The following is a 15,467-nucleotide window of genomic DNA, read 5'->3' as shown; positions in this document are numbered from 1 at the left end:
TATGTGAGGCCCTGGGTTCACATGGGCATGTGTGCATGCGCACACACACACATGGAGCTCATGGATCTGCAAAGTTGTAAAATTGTCTTACCACAGACGTTTTCCACATTTGCCTCTCAACCTTCTGGCTTTCAGCCACACTCAGAAAAAGGAACAAGGGAGAAGCCTGGAGGGAGGGCTCATTCGGAGACTGCGCAGCAGACAACACAGGAGGACTTAGGTAAAAAGGAGATGGCAATGAAGAAAGAGTCTGGAGCCTGTGCACACTGTGGAATGCAAGGGGAGTTTGCTGTACAGTGGGCACTTGGATGCCTGGATGCAGTAATACTGGTTAGTAACGGAGCTCATGGTGCTGATTTAATATGAGGTGTGCAGTGTGGCTCAAGGATCAGTCCTCCTCTACAGTCTCCAAGCTATACCAACGGAAGTGGGCTCAAAGCAGAGCCAGTCTCCACCAAAGTCCATGGAGATGCCTTGGTGGTGAGTTATTTGGGGGTAGGGGGTTGATAAATAGCTAATCAGGCTTAGGAGAGGGCACATTGCAGCAGACCACATACCCCAGAGCAGTGAACCATGTGACAGCAGACCTCGGTGAGAGATGTGGGGTAGCTAGAAAGCACACAGGGTACAGATGGGGACAGGGATTCAAGGACTGACTATGTGGACCCTGGTAGTGAGAGGTCTCTCTGCTGGTGCACATGAGGAGCCTTGCCTTTGCTGGAGGCAGTCTCCCTAGACACTGACAACACACAGGTGACAAATGGAAATCCATGTGCACTGTAAAGCATTTGCAGAGGAAACAGAAGAGAATGTCCAAATGAAAGCCTTAGTCCTGTGGCCTTTTGTCCCAGCCACCTGTAGAAACTCTCTTCAGGAGGTTCCACGGAAGCTGTCCCCAGCCTTAGCTTGTCTTATGACTTTGAACTTGAGGTCAAGGCACTGCAGAGACCTCAGGTTCTTGGAGGTGAATGGCTGAAATGGGAGCATGATAAGGATAAAAACCTGGGGCTAGCCCTGCTTGGCAAAGCTCCTGGTGGCCAGCTTCTCCTCTTGATTTCCTGCCCCTACACCTTGGTAGGAAACAGTGTTAGCTACTTTTCCTGATTCTATGACAAAACATCTGATAAAAGTAACTCAAGGCTCACAGTTTGAGGGCACACAGTCCATCATGGCAGGAAGTTACAGTGACAGGAACCAGGAGTGTAAGGCAGATGGTCACTTTGTGTCCCCAGCCAGCAAGCAAAGGGAGATGGATTTTGGTGCTCAGGTCTCTTTTTCCTTCTTAGAGTCAGGAGCCTCAACCACAGAATAGAGTCATCCAGAGTGAGGAGGAGTTTTTACCCCTCCATTAACTTAACCTAAAAACTCCTTCGTAGACATACCCAGAAACCTGTCTCCTGGGTGATTCAAGGTTCTGTCAAGTACAACCATTATTAGCCTTCAAGGATCACAGAGCTAAACAGTGCTGGCTCTTGCTAACACGATGGTGAGCACATAATTGGTGGGTGTCATCATGCAGGGGCTCAGCCAGAGAGTACACACCTGTTTTCAGTGAGGCAGTTGAGGATTCTGTGGGATGTGTGGCTGAAAGAGAGGTTGGTGAGCCCAAGGAAGGCCAAAAAGACTTTCTGAGGAGCTGGAAATGTTATTAGAAGCCCTGAATCTGGTCACATGGTCAAAAAGGTAGAAGGAAGAGGTCCCTGGGGAGTCAAGTAGGATGTTGACTCAGACAGCAATGGTCAAGCCTGGCTCACTACTTATCTCCCTGGTGAGTGAGCAAAAGAACAGAGCCAGGATGCTCATCACTAGATGTCTATCCCGAGCACCGCACTGAGTGTGGGTCTGGCTCTTAATGCACACACCTTGCATGCAATCTGTGACCTTGACCTATTGGGAAGTGAGAATCTTTGCCAATGTAATTGATTCAGGTAAGGCTCATTAGGCTTTCCTTAAAGGCTTGACATGATGTCCTTCTAAGAAAAAGAATGGGAGCAAGACAGATACACAGAAGCAGGAAGCAGAGACAAGAGTTCAAAGCTGCCAGTGAAGAATGCCAACAATTGCCAGCCAATGTCGAGGGGCCTTGAGCAATGGTCTATTGGATCCACAAGTATAGTGGGCTTTGCTGATACCTGACCACACAGCCTTGCAGCTTCCAGGGCTACAGAAAGACACATTTCTACCCTTTAAACTACCTCGTTTGCTGTAACTTGGTAACAGTGGTCCCCCAAGATGAACACATATCCCATGTTGTGCAGTGAGCTTTGCCTTGTAGAAAGTGGGGAGCCACGGAAGGGCCTTGGCTCCAGGCTGATAGAGGCAGGCTTTCAGAGTAGGTGTAGGGTAGACGTCTCTCAGAATTTGAATGGGTTGGAGTCTCAGAGCCACAAAGCCTGGTGATATCCTGTCATTTCTCTGGACCCAGATCTGGAGTTTTAGTGCCAAGGCTGAAAAAAAAAATAGTGTAAACATCGAAGAACAGATGTAAAGGCAAGCCAGAAGCCAGGCATCTTTCTTCCTCTTTCCCTCAGCCTCTGAAGTGCTGAAACTACATCCCTGGCAGCATGCCCTGCTCTCTGAGAACAGGTGTAAGAGAGTCCCTGAGAGCAGGTGTCTAACCGAGGGGACCAGGGCTGGTGGGAACTGGGGTTGGCTGAGGCATTGAGCAACAGGAGGTCTGCCAGTCTTCAGCTGTCTTACTATTGCTTGAACTTTCCAGAATTTGTTAATGACCTGAAGACATAGATGTACCCACACACCATGCTCAACCCCCTATGGTTTAGCTGTCGTTTTATTTTTGCAACTTCTTTGCTCTGGTTCTGTGCCGCTGCCACCTGTCTCAAGACAAGGCTCCTGTCAGTGAGTGTCCCTGCTCACATCAGTGATGATCCATACAAGAGAGAGCATGACTCCAGATAACACAGGGTGAGAACACAAGGCCAGTCAGACACTTTGAAACCACACAGAGAACAATGTGGGAGGCTCCCATGGGCAAGCTCCTTTGTATTTTTCAAGTGAATATTTGCTCATCCTCTAATGTTGATTATTCCAGAGTCTGCGGGGCCTTGGCGAAACATAGCCCTGAGTTCTAGGCAATGTGATAAAACAAATGAACAAACAAACAAGCAAAACAAAAACCATCATCACCAACAACACCACCAACAAACAAACAACAATGCCCAGAGATATTTTTAGCTGTTTGCTACTGGAATTCATTGGATAGGAACCAGGGATAACACCAACCATGTATGATGGTTTGAATAGGTAAAACCCCTATAGACTCCTGTGTTTGAATGCTTGGTCCACAGGGAATGACATTATTAGGAGCTGTGGCCTTGTTGGAGTAGGTGTTGCTTTGCTGGAGGAAGTGTGTCACTTGGTCGGGGAAGGGCTTTGAGGTCTCCTATGCTCAAGCCATGACCAGTATGGTACAGTCTCCTTCTGGTACATGCAGATCAAGATGTAGAATTCTCAGCTCCTGCTCCAGCACACATCTGCCTGTGTGCTGCCATGATTCCTGCCATGACCATAATGGACTAAACCTCTGAAACTCTAAGCAAGCCCCAATGAAATGTTTGTCTTTATAAGAGTTATCTTGGTCATGGTGTCTCTTCACAGCAATGGAAACCCTAAGACAACATTCTATATTGCATAAGATACACCCAAATCTTCCCATGGAATCACTAGCCTCTAATGCTAAATGTGGGAGCTGAGCAACCTGGCCACTCAGGGCACAGAGGCAGAACATGCACCTCCTGTGACTACAGACGGAGGTAAGTGTTTCTCCCCCTTCAGAAGGAGGACTGCCAAGGAAACAGTGCAGTCTACCAGCTCCGCTGAAGTAGCAGTGAGAGCAGAAAGGGTGACAGTCACTTGTAAACCTCCCTGAGAAGGGATTAATTATGGCCAGTTTTGAGGTCTGCATGTGTGTCCAAAGCCCACGCCGATGATTAATTGTCAATGTAGTCTCTAGAGAGAGGGCCTTTCCTCATGAAGGACATGGAAGACAATTATCTCATGGATGGGATTAATGACCTTAGAAGAGAGGTCAATGGAGCTGGACACACTTTCATGCCTTACATTTTGTGAGAATACAGTATGCTGTCTCTTGAGAAGACATAGCAATGAGCTTCCATCTTGGAAGCAGAAGACCAGCCCCTGTTGGACTTAGCCAGCTAGAGCCTAAAGCATGGCTTTGCCAGTCTCTAAACTGTGAGCAATGAACTTCTGTTCTTTATAAATTACCCAGTCTATGATATTCTGTTACAGCAGCAGGAAAGTGCCAAGACAGCCAGCATCCACAGTTGAAGTGTTTCCTACAAATAATTGGTACCTGCATAGTACTTAATAGCGTTTATAAAGTACGTTCCCCAGGCCAATCAGAACGCATATAAACACTTTCTAACTGAACAGTCACAACCACAAAGCCCTCAGGCTAGGGGGTGGGAGTTTAGCTAGATTTAGCTGGAACATAACACAGAGAAATGATATAACTGTTTTGGAGTTTTATGTATGGGAATGATTTTCTAAAATCATTTTGTTTAGATGAGAAACTTTTCTTATTTATTACTTCCCTAAGTGATTGGCAGGGGATCTTAATGAACATGTTACATAATGCTTGCAAGGGAAACAGACAAACCAATAGGCTCATTTTAGTTCCATGTCTAGAGATAAATGTTATGCACATTTTGGTGGATACAAGCTGGTTTTATTATAAATGCGTATTATACCATATTCTGACATATATACTTAGTAATGTTACCTGACTGATAACTTGAAGACAGCATCATTTTTGGTGGCTAGATGGCCAGAGGCTGAACCCTGCTTTGTGGGCTTCCGTATTGTAGTCTGTGGTGTCAGGAATCCCGTCACTGTATTAGATAATAAGAATATGAGAATCTGGGATGGGCAAGTTTCTGATGATGTCATTTTGTCTTCTGGAAGACATCACAAGTTTAAATATATCCAAGTAGCTTCAGTATCCCTTTCTGTCACTGGATGGGAGGGCTTGTTGGTATGGATTAATCTTATGTGTCAGCCTGGCCAGACCCTCATGTGTGATCACACATTACTCTAGATGTTTCTGGGAGGATGTTTTCCATGATGATCACCTTTAAACTCATGGACTTGAAGCAAAAAGCATCTTGTGTGTGAGTGGTCCTTATCCAATGCACTGAAGGTACCAAACAGAACAAAAACTGACCTTACTAATAGGCTGCCTTGGGTTCTTTCTGCAACCCCAAATCTACAGCCTGTCTGGTCAAATTCCTCTCCCTGTCTCTCTCTGTCTCTCTGTCTCTGTCTGTCTGTGTGTGTGTGTTTGTACTCGCACACATGTGATATGTGCATGCCCACTATGTGTGTATACTTGTGGTGACCAGAGGTTGGCACTGGCTGTCTTGCTCTATCATCCTCCATCCCATTTTTGAGACAAGGTCTCTCACTGAACCTGGGGTTCACTGATTCATCAAGACTGGCTGGCTAGCAGGTCCTTGGGATCCCCTGTCTCTTCTTCACAGCACTTGAATACAGGTGTGTATCAGTGCACCCAGATTTCTTAATGTGTTAGGAATCAAGCTGAGGTCTCCAGGCTTTTGTGGTAGGCTCTTTGCTGACAACCGTCTCTCCAGCTCTCAGTCAGATCTTTAATTTCTACACATCCATGCTATCAGCTCAGCTTGTTTGAAGAATGCTAAGGGACTGGATGAAGGCTCCTCTTCTGCTCCTCTCTTGCAGCATGACTCCCAGGAGTAGACCCATGAGCCCCACATCTTTGGCAGTATTAGCCAAAGGGCAAATACATCTCTTTTTCAATTGTAGAAGTGGAGAACTGGTGTCAGATACAACCTAGTATTCAGGTCTCACTTGGATGACATCATGCTACTCAGAATAGGTGGACTGTACATTCCCCAGTGGCAATCAGACTTGAAGGGAGGGTGGTGGCTGTGGTTGCCAGTCTGTCCCAATCCTGTCCAGGAGTCTGCATGCCAAACCAGGGTTGGTGATCCTAGAGAAGGGTTGGTTTCTCCTGAGACTGCCATAGAAGCAAGTCCAGCAATGATGGGCCAGAAATCGGCTACACGAGAAGACAGTTGGAAAGTCAGGGCTATTTGGCTTGAAGACAAGAGACAAACAGAGACAGAGACAGTGTCTTTCTCAATGAGCTATGTATGAAAGAGGCTTTAAAAGCAGCTGTAGCAGGCAGAGATAGGAGCAGAAAATAAGAGCAAGGCAGATTTCATCTCATTGTCAGCTGTTTGGAACAGGTAATGAGTTCCTTGTGACAGAAGACATGCAAGGGAGACAGATGCAGAAAAATAAAAGTCTGCATTAGACAGAATCATCTTTTCATGCTGTCCCCACTCCAGGCAAAGAGACATGTCAGAGAAGCCTGTGTGTGGATGAGGATGGTCCCTCTGGGTCATGGGTGCAAACACAGTTACCCTGGAAAGGGTTTGAAATGACCATTCCTGTTTCTCAGGCAGGCAGGCCTATTTTAGGTTGACAGTCACTAGGATCCTGGCCCTGGTCTGCTGGGACATAGACGTCTATCACACACAGATGCTGACTGTGGATTTGATGAACAGGACTGTGCTCAGCTCACACCGTACTCTGTGGACCTGTCGGTACTCATAGTCTATGAACATTTACAGTGCTACTGATTCCTGGCCAAGTCATCGATGGCAAGGTTGTGAATATCAGGGATGAGCTAAGCAAACTCTTCCTTGTACTGGGCTCATCTCAGCTTAACTGTCAGCTGCATCTGGTCCTAAGAAGATCCATCAGTCCAGGCTCTGATGCAAATAATGCTCAACTAACTGGACAGAGCATGGCACCACCCTCAATTCTCAAGAAGCAAGGAACATCTGAGAAATGTCCCAGCAACCGCTGCCCACTGCCCATTGCACTGCTGCTCTGCGTAAGTCACCCTCTCTGAGAGTTGCTCTCTAGAGCACAGGATGAGTGTGCAGTGACTGCTAGAGAGCTCACACTTCTAGAACAAGGATGGCAACAACCTTCACTGCAGAGGAGCAATCTTGCAAGTGGGAAAATTGTGGTCCTTGGGCTGGTCATGGTGGCTTACATTTACCATTCAGGGCTCTAAGCTAACAGCAAATAAGTGTGCCTAACCTGGGGATGCAAAGAGAAGCAAAGCCCTGAGGCCAAGAATGCTGTTGTCCATGTAGCCATGGAGCCGACAGCAGGCATTTGAGTGGATAGGGAGGAGCTTTGGACTGAGACAAATTGATCCAGGAGTAGAAAGCTGTTGCTCGGGAAGTGTGGCTAGCTTTGCTGGACACAGGATCACCCTTTTGTATTTATGCCAGAAACTGGTAATTTACTTAGAAAGGAGTCCCAGGCAGCATCCAACCTAAGTATCATGTCACATCTCACAGTGAGAACCAGAAGGGGAGGCCAGAAGGGGAGGTGACTTGTGCAAAAGGCCTGCTCAAATCCAGTCTCCCAGCGAAGGTTCCTTTTCTTTTTAGCAAGGGATTTGCTAGGCTTCTGAGGAGAGGCTGATGCAGGGACCAAAGATGTCATGTGTGTGTGTTCATTTCAGACTAGCCACTGAGCCTTCTGGGGGCCTCTGACACATGTGGTAGGAAGGTAATTCTAGATAATTGACTTCCTGGTTGGTAGTGCCAATGTCAATCAATAAAGAACCAGGTGTGCCCGGGGACAGAAAAGGCAGCATGGGCCAGGGAGCAGGGATTGAGCCTGGCAATGAAGGCTCCACCCCCCAAGAGCTAGATGGGACATAATGTTTTTTAGGTTCCCTCAAAGGGTCACATGGCATCTTCTGCCTTCTTGTAGAATGTCTACAGTTGGGTGTGCTGGCTGGGAATGGTGTGATCCTGTAGAAAAGGAGGTGGGTTGCCCCAAGTGGAGAGACTGAGATGCCAAGCTGGCCCATCAGTGCAGCTGGACGCAGCAAGTTGCAGGAATGTGGCTCTCTCTCCATGGTACCCTACCCACTTGCTATCTTCCCAGAGAAGGCATAACCCCCATGAGCCACACACAGCCATGGTTTCTTCTGGGAAACAATTAATTCTTGCTTCCCAGATCTTCCCAATGGGTCCCAGAACATCTCTGCTTGTTGGGAGTGGGAATATGGAATCCGGTCTTCCAACACCCACAGTCTGACAAGGCAGAGAAAACTCCCCAGTAATGAAGAGAACCAAATGTCCACTGGGCTGTGAGGATCCAGGCAACAGATTTGTTTATTTCATTTCACTACTTGAGTTTCTCCACAGCACCCAGCAGACCGTGTAGTTCACAGAAGGTACTTAATAAATGTTTGTGGAAGACCTAAGTAGTGGATTTACATTACTGAAGTCTTCCTGGGAATTAGGATGGGGAGAGGCATATGGAGCTGGGACCCATGGTGGTTAGTGTCCTGGGAGACAGCTTTGCCTTCCCTGCTTAGGACTTCTGCACAGAGCATCATGCATGGACCTCAGACAGCTTTCTCCTCAGTGCCATGGAGTTTTGCCGTGACAGCTGACCGGGGGACTCATCTTGTAGGAAATGGTATGCCACCTTGGGCCAGGCCAGTGAAATCTCCTATGGTCTCATTATGTTTCTTCTTAAAGCAACTGACAGCTCCTTGCGGAGTTCAGGTGTGGCTTCCACAGTGTAATGTGTCTTCTAAAATCTAGCTTCTCAAACTGCGGGTCACAACACCTTATCTCCAGTGTCAAGTAACTGATGTGGCAGTCTTGAAAATTTTGGCAACAAGTAAAAGTTTACTGAAGGCACAAAAACCAAAACCTAATTTCAAGCCAAGCAGTTAATGAATGTGAGGTATTCCTGGAGCCCCACCCTACACTGCCCTGAATGGCTTCACCAGACCTTGGTTTTGAACACATGACACACTGCTCGGTGCCCAGTATGCGTCACACGTGCAGTGCCAGGCAAAGCATGGACAAACACCTAGCTCAGAGTGGGGATGAGCTTAGGGAGTGTAGAGGTTCTACTGTCTGTACAATGTTTCCTGCTCTTGGAGGAACCTAATGGTTTTCTTCCAGTCCCAGTCATTTTGGAGCCAAGGTGACCATGCTGACTTGGTCAAATCCAAGAACCACACCACACATAACCAGTCTCACAAATGGCACAGAAATGGTATCAAGAAACCCCAGTCACAAAAGCACGAATCTCTTAAAAGGGTTGATCCCCCAAGTTCTTGAGGAACACGTGTGCTTTGCCAAGCAGCACAACAAGAAAGGCCTGAAGAAGATGCAGGCCAACGATGCAAAGGCAGTGAGTGCATGTGCAGAGGCCATCAAGGCCCTAGTAAGGCTTCAGGCCATCAAGCCCAAGATGTCAAAGGGTCCCAGCCACAAATTCAGCCGCCTGGCTTTCATTGCTCACCCCAAGCTGGGGAAGCAGATTCGAAGCTACATGGCCAAGGGTTGTAGGATCTGACAACCAAAGCCCAAGGTTCAAACCAAGGCAGGGGCCTCAGCTCCATCTAAGGCTCAGGTTTCAGCTCCAGCTCAAGCTCCCAAAGGTGCCCAGGCCCCTGTGAAGGTCCCATAGAAAAGGCTCCTTCCTGCCAGTGTGAAGACAGATGGACAGCTGTGACACAGCTCCCTACACACTATTTGCAGATGACCAGTGTTCTATTCTGTTTTTTTGAATAAACTTGATGCAAGGGAAAAAGATAAAGAAAGAAAGAAACTTAATGGTTTAATTACCGAAAACACTCTCGCTGTTACCCTACCGTCAAACATCTGTAGGCAAATATTAAATTAGTATATCTCTGCATTGGGTTTCAACATTTGACTTTTTTTCTTAATTGAAGCTTAAGTTGTTGACTAGAGCTTCAGTCCAAGAAAAAAAATCATTAAAATTTTGACTTGGGAATTAGGTTAAAATTTCTAACAATTTCTGGAGTAGCCCTAGGCGTAGTTCTGCCATTTTGTACTATGTATTTATAAGTCAAGTGGTATTGTGGCATTGATGATTATAAAATCAAAATATCAATCAACCCTGAAAACTGTTGACAATGCTCTACACACTGCTGTATCAAATATCCAGCCAAGGTTTGGTTCTTTAACTAAGCAAGTGTACCCATTTTATTAGTACGCAAATTTGTTTTCTTTTTTAATGAATGCTAACATTGTGTGTGTGTGTGTGTGTGTGTGTGTGTGTGTGTGTGTATCTCAAAGAATTGTTTTCAAATAAAATTCTGTGTGATTTATTAACACTACAATGTTTGATTTGCTTATCTATTTTATACACCTATGCTTTGCAATTTTTTTTTTCCTGGAGAGAAATAAGCCAATCTCCATCCTCCCCAGATAGGACACCAACAGAAGAAGGGGAGCAAGGTTAGTAAAGCATTGAGTTTATTGAGGTTCCCTATGCGAGTGTGAATGAGGGGTCACTCACAGGAGCACGCAGGCCTAAAGACAGCATATCACGGATGAGCACACCCCAGGATGCAGCGGCGATAACTCAGGAAAGCTGCATTGCTAGAGCTCTGGTCTGGACTTGCAGGCAGCGCCATCATCTCCCAACAGTTGTTACTGCTTGGGTGACCTTGAGAGGGAGCCTCATGAACTTTCCAGAAGCTTTCTGAGACTTTTGCTTTTGGCTTACATTCCTGAACCTTTATGGACGGTTTCCATTTGAATTAACTATCTAGTTAGCCACCTATACTCTCAGGATTGTATGAGATCTCTCAGACTTAGAAAGGCTGTAAGCACAGAATGTTTAGCGTCTGGTCTGGGGTGCTTCTGCCACAGTCAGGATATAAGTCCTGAAATCAAGAATGGAAGTAGGGATGGTTAGCTGTACAGCTACCCTGAGGGCTTCCCACAAGACGCTTGCCTCTTGTCTTGTAGTCTTGGGAGCGTCTAGCCTAGAGTCTCAGTCCCAGAAGGAGATTATTTCACTCAGGGCATACAGCCTCCATGGCATACAGCTGGCTGTTAGCCTTCCAACCGGCCTCCTTAGGCTCCTCATACCTCTGAATCAGCAGAGGACACATGAGCCGGGGTGACAAGCTCTGCTCTCTCCTCAGAGGAAGAGTATATCCCAAATACTGCCTTTGCTTTAACAAACTCCATGCCCTAGACTTCGTGAAGATAGGCATGAGCATATTATGGGATATGCACAGACCAAAAAGAGTACAGGCAAGTGAAGACGCTCACTCCATCTAGTTAAGTCATGGCAGTGAGACCCTTGCTGTAGCTAATAGCTGGACTTAGTGATGTCATGTTTTCAGAATACAGTGCCAGACTGAGGGCCAGAGCTCAGTGCTGTGGGCATTGAAGCCGCTGGAGGGATGTTCAGTGGTACAGACTAAGAACAAGCAAGACTTTAGAAAGATGCCTTGGGCTCTCTAGATGAAATGGGCTAGATCTAGGGCAAGCTAAATGCTATATGGAGCCCTTTCATTGACTCTGCTCAGGAAGGAGAGTTAAATGCCTGCACATGACTTTTAACTGAAACCCGCTGTCAGGAAGTAACTTGAATATCTCTGAGAAGATGAGCAGAGGTAAATGTTTAGGAATGATGGCAGCTCATCGAGCCAGAATAGAGACAGACAGACAGACAGACTGGGGCAGACATTTGCTCTTTTACCTGGCAGATTGGATCCTGGCCCTCAGTTCTTCACAACTTCCCTGGATAAGAACATGCTATGCTGTCAAGCACTGAAGGCATCTCTTCCTTCTAAAGATGAGTGCCTTTACCTGGCCCATTGGATCTGGCATCTTTGTATAGGTGAAAGCCAAGACAGGCTGTTTCTAGCTAAGACTTCCAAAAGGCACCACACTTCTACTCAAAAGTAACTGCTGCTCCTAAGCTTGGCCTAGAGTGAATACACATTGGTCTACAGGGAATCTATGCTTAGCCTAGAGTCAAGCTCACCCACCTTCCTGCTCAGTCCTGTGGATCCATCCGTGAGCCTAAGATTGCATCCCTGCAGTTGAAATCTGTTACTGCTGGCAGCGATTAGTCATTCCACAACATTGCATTGGTAATTGCTGCCTATTACACTCAGTCCATCATACTAAGAGAGCAGAGTTGTCTCCACCCATGTGGTATAGTCTGCCATAGCTTAGACTGTTTCAAATGACTCAAGAACCCACAACAGAAGAACAATCTACCCAGACATAGATCAGATCTAGGTGCGGGGTTTGAGAATCTAAGGGGAAATAGGAAGAATGCCCTACAAGAAGACTTGAGACTCAAATTCTAGATCTAGATTGGCAGTGATTCTCTGCAAGACTTCTGTCTGACCACTTTGCTTCTTGGATCCTCAGTGTCCTAGTCTCTGAGTTGCTAGGGTCATACTACATTCACTGGGATTAACTATCTCCCCAGTGCAAAGAGAAGCTATCATTTAATGTGTGGTTATTTTAGATACTATTTAACTATATCTAAGTTGAATGCTTTTCCAATAGCAGATAAGAACATTCTGGGAGTGACTGTCAAGAGCTGTTTGGAGAAAAAGCCTAAGGCTTTATGCAAGCTTGGTCAGATGGGTTTCGTGGTTGATCCTCTTCTCCAAGAGGTTAAGAGATACAAACCCAGCAGCCTGCCTCCCACCCCACTCCCAGTGACTATCTCCCTCTAGGAATGGTTTGTGCAGTGCTAGACCACAGTGCTTGAAGCTTTCTCTCTGGGCTTGGGGTGCTAGTCCCCAGCTGCAGATCCTCTGACATCTATACAGCACTTGCATCCACAGTGTGAGGGATTCCCTTGGGCTTCATGGAAGGCATATGAGAAGCAGGCTGTATGTCTTGTAACTTCAAGTCCCCTGTGGGATAATACCACTAACCACTATCTTCCAAGACCTGCAACCATAAGGGAGATGGGCGGGCACCTACAGGTCTCTCCAGGGACTTGGAAGAGTGGTGCAGCTCAGCCCCAGGAGACAGTTGGTCCCAGTCCGAAGCTCTCGGTGGAGTCCTGGGAAGATTTCAAACCTTAAAAGATCATTGTTTCTTGTCTCTAAATTGTGATTGTGAGACCCATGTGAACTTGGACTCCAAAATGCTCAGTTTTTATAGAAAGGGACCAAGGATAAGAGAAGATTTAGTAGTTTTAGTATAGTAAGCAGAATGACAGAAAACCTAAACCAAACTGGCTCGTGAGGGAAATGCATTTTGGTTCCCTGTCTGTCTGTTTCAGGCTGTGATAACGACAGCACAATAAATCAAGGTGAAATATTCTATAAACAAAAGGTTATGTAGCTCAGTGTTTTAGAGGCTGAAATTCAAGAGTCAGGGACCCATTTGTTTGTCTGGTGATAGGCTCGTGCCTGGCAGCATCACAATGGTGGATGTAACTCAGTGGTGGAGAAGATACAGTAGAGGTCACACTGTGAGACAGAAGTTGAGGACTCAACCATGTGAATGTGTGTGAGGGAGTGTGTATGTGTGTGTGTGTGTGTCCATGAATGTGTGTGTCCATGAATGTGTGTGAGTGTGCAGGTGAGAGTGTGTATGTATGAATTTGTGTGTATGTGTGTGGGTGTCTGTGTGTATATGCTTGTGTGTTTGAGTGTGTCTGAGTGTGTGTGTGTGAGTGTATATATGTGAATGTGTGAATGTGTGTGAGTGTGTATGTGAGAGAATATGTATGTGTGAATGTATGTGTGAGCACACATGTATATGCATATGTGTTTGAGTGTCTGAGTGTGTGTGAGTATGTGTGTGCATGTATGAATCTGTGTGTGAGAGAGTATATGTGAGTATGTATGTGAGTGAGTGTGTGTGTGAGTATGTATGTGAGGGAGAGAGTGTGTGTGTGCCTGCACATGTGTGTGAGTAAATGTAAGTATTGTTTGCCACATTATTATTATTATTATTGTTATTATTTGCAACAGACCTTACCCTGAATCTAGAGGTTTCTAATCCAGCTAGGCTGGCTGACCAATGAGCTTTCAATCCCCTGTGCAGGAGTGAGAGATCACAACACTCAGTTTTTACATGGTCTCTGGATCTGAACTTGGGGCCTCGTGCTTGAGTGCCAAACACTTTCCCTACTGAGCCGTTCCCCAGCTGTAGGTTCAGTGATTTGATTACAACCTACATTGTCGGAAGTAACCAGGGTGGGATGAGAATAACCTTCATCTCTTCTGAGAGCAGCGCCCTCCAATGACCTAACCACTTCCCACTAGGCCCTCACCTCAACATCACTGCACTAGGGACCCAGACTCCAGCACAAGAATCTGTAGGGGAAAGCCACACCCAAACCAGAACACACGTAACTAGACAGCATAGGATAGCAGGGTCACGGGTTCAGCTAAACCTAGGGTTCCCAAACCTTCCCAAATAATGATTTCACTGAGACAAATGCCCCACTCTAACCCCTAAAATCAAGAGATTAGTGGGAAGAGACCTCTCTGCCTCCCTTTTATTTCTCATCCAGCAAAGGCACCAGGCTGTACTCCATTGGCCTTTCTATGTCCTCTCCATTTTCAGTAGAAACCAACTGAACCATGGCCAGGAGGGAGGCCTAATCCTAGGCCAGTGGACATAGTACTTCTTCATACATGAACAGAGAAGGAAGCTGGGAGGTGAGGGGGAAATAGTTACTGGAAAGACAACCACGGCTGTGTGTACCAGCAGAGGAGGATCTCTGGGCTTGCCGTCTGGCAGCTGGCCTGGCCAGGAGACATTCATGAGGCCAAACAAGCCTACAGATAGAAAAATGGGCAGCGCATGGTGAGCTGGTGTATGTGTGAGTGGGTGGCACCCATGGGCTCAGCAAGGTGCTAGGCAACTTACAGAAGAATAATAGTAAGAGTGGTCCAAAGCAGGGATGGAGAGATGGTTTAGAGGGAAAGAGCGCTTATGGTTCTTGTAGAAGATCTAAGTTCAGTTCTCAGCATCCACATGGTGGCTCACAAGGATCTATAATTTCAGTTCGCAGGGATTTTCTCATCTCTTCTGGCCTCCTCAGTCACCAAACTTGTTGCATAGACTCATACACAGAAAAATACTTATACACATAAAATAAATGAATCCCATAAGAAAAAAAGGTGGCACACAGTGAGACTCCAGTCTTTGGGACATGCAGTCAAGTTGGAGAGTTAAAACAAGCCAGAACATAGTGTCTACTGCTTGGTCTTTGTGGTGTTTGATTCCCACTGTGCTCTTGGCAGTGAAGGAGCTATAGTGTTCTAAACAATAAGGAAAGGGGAATATGTGTCCATGGGGAAACTGCTTGGACAAACACAGGGAGGAAGGGCAGGTGTTCTGGCATGGGGTTAGATGTTGGCAATTGTCAGGGTGATTCAGGGGGAACATCATGGAGGCAGCAAGGCGCAGGTAGAGGCCAGGCAGGGTGGCCATGAGAGGAAGCAATGCTAAAGAACGCAGGCTCCAGGCAGAATACGATCCCCTCCAAAGCTCAGGGAACATCACAGAAGGAGAGGAAGACAGACTGTGGGAGCCAGAAGAAGGGAGAGAACGTGTGGAACACTGATCCTAGGATGGCATGCT

The 15,467-nt window shown here is 46.5% G+C and overlaps 1 pseudogene; it reads left to right on the top strand.

Annotated features, from left to right (window-relative positions):
- The first annotated feature begins 9,017 nt into the window (after window positions 1-9,017).
- LOC147001658 (large ribosomal subunit protein eL29 pseudogene) lies at window positions 9,018-9,543 on the top strand (annotated as a pseudogene).
- Window positions 9,544-15,467: the final 5,924 nt, after the last annotated feature.

The sequence above is a fragment of the Mus caroli genome, unplaced genomic scaffold (assembly GCF_978045245.1).
Source record: "Mus caroli unplaced genomic scaffold, Mus_caroli_1 scaffold_12, whole genome shotgun sequence".
NCBI classification, from domain to species: Eukaryota; Metazoa; Chordata; class Mammalia; order Rodentia; family Muridae; genus Mus; species Mus caroli.
The sequence above is the reverse complement of the archived record's forward strand: the minus strand, read 5'-3'. Positions and strand labels throughout refer to the sequence as shown.